We start from the raw sequence: 1,874 nt of genomic DNA on the forward strand, positions 1-1,874 counted from the left end.
CGGCACATACCCTTAAGCAAAAACCTCTAAAAAAAAAAAAAAAAAAAAAACAACAGGATTTGGGGCCTGAAGAGGCTTGCTTGTACGACACCAGAGTGGTTAAATGTTCATCAGCAAGTCTTAAAGATGCCGCTCAAAGGAAAAAGTGGAAGCAGCATCTGGGAGTGATAGTGCTGACAAGAAGGCTCAAGGTCCCGAAGGTGGTGGCACTACACTAAAGGTCAGATACATTCTATGTGAAAAACAGCAAAATTATAGAAGCCATAGAAAAGCTAAAGTCTAGAAAGAGATTCAATGAAGTGGCCACACAATATAGTAAAGATAAAGCCTGGCAAGGGGGCAACTTGGGTTGCATGACCAGAAGGTCCATGGTGGGACCATTTAAAGAAGGAGCATTTGCCTTGCCTGTCAGTGGGATGGCTAAGTCTGTGTTTACAGACCCACCGGTTAGGACAAAATCTGGATATCATATTATCATGGTTGAAGGAAGAAAATAAAATCACATGAAAGACTGAAAAAAAAAATTTTCCCCAAAGACTTAATTTACTAATTATAAAAGATCCACATTTGCCCATTGTTTTTTTGGTTTTTTTTTGTTTTGTTTTGTCTTGTTTTTTAAAGGGGAGGGAAAACAATCAATCAACACAAATACATTAAAAATAGCAGAAAAGGTGCCAGCAAGTGGTGTGGTGGTTAAGGGCAGTGGACTCCCACATGGCCAACCATGGTTCAAGTCCTGCACCTGGAGGCTTGCTTTCTCACTTTCCCTCTCTCTCTCTCACTCTTTCTGGTCAAATTAAAATAAATAAATAAACAAACAAAGTTAAATAAAATAGTTCTTTAAAAAAATAGCAGATAAAGAAAAAAATTAATGTTCTCTCTCTCTTTCTTAATTTGATATAGGCCACACATGCTCACTGAAGAGAGACAGAGAGAAAGAGAGAAAATGAGAAAGCAGCCCCCAGGAGGGATGACTATGACTCAATCCCTCCATTCTTGTCTTGGGATTTTGAGCACGCGTATATATGCACACATGTCGGCATGTTCTTCAAGCTTCCAGTTTCAGGACTTCAGTCATGCAGTTGGCCATGTGGCATCCACACAACTTATCCACCACACCACGTGGCTGGCCAATGTTCTAATAATGCTACCCTATGGAGACAACTGTTTAGATATTGATCCAGACTATTTTCTGTCTACACATATATAAATGATTTCACAAAGTTCACAGAAAATGTATTCTATGAAAAAACAACACATAAACTTCAAAAAATTTTTACACCAAAATAAACTTGTACTAACTTGTTATCTGAACAGGATCTAGTGTGAGACACTAAGATAGTCAGACATCACTTTGAAAAGGGCCCCTATCAGAACAATATGAATTCTGCTAAAATTTAAGAATAAACTTCAGGGGCCAGCAGGTAACGTGGTGGTTAAGGCACTGGACACTCCCACATGGCCAACACAGTTCAAGTCCCGGAACTGGTAGTTTCCCTTCTCCCTTTCCTTCTCTAACTCTGTGCGTCTCTCTGGCCAAATTAAAATAAATAAATGAATAAATAAAGTAAAATTAGATAATTCTAAAAAGAAAAACAAGAATAAACTTCAAATTCATGATGATGTTGGGTGAAAATACTGGTAAAATCATTAATGCTTTTCATAAAGTTGATGGAGGGACCAGCAGTTAGGATAATTCTAAAAAGAAAAAAAAGAATAAACTTCAAATTCATGATGATGTTGGGTGAAAATACTGGTAAAATCATTAATGCTTTTCATAAAGTTGATGGAGGGACCAGCAGTTAGTGTATTGGCTATGTCGCTGGTCTCCCATGTAGTCGACCGCGGGTTACGTACCAGACCTGGTGGCCTTA

General features: G+C 38.3%; 1 protein-coding gene across 3 annotated transcripts in view; it reads right to left on the reverse strand.

The window, feature by feature from the left end:
• Positions 1-1,874, reverse strand: part of CNOT8 (CCR4-NOT transcription complex subunit 8) — a 37,974-nt gene that overhangs the window by 23,383 nt on the left and 12,717 nt on the right. The gene's annotated exons all lie outside the window — the stretch shown is intronic.

Source organism: Tupaia chinensis, unplaced genomic scaffold (genome assembly GCF_000334495.1).
Source record: "Tupaia chinensis unplaced genomic scaffold, TupChi_1.0 Scaffold143796_1, whole genome shotgun sequence".
Taxonomy (NCBI): domain Eukaryota; kingdom Metazoa; phylum Chordata; class Mammalia; order Scandentia; family Tupaiidae; genus Tupaia; species Tupaia belangeri.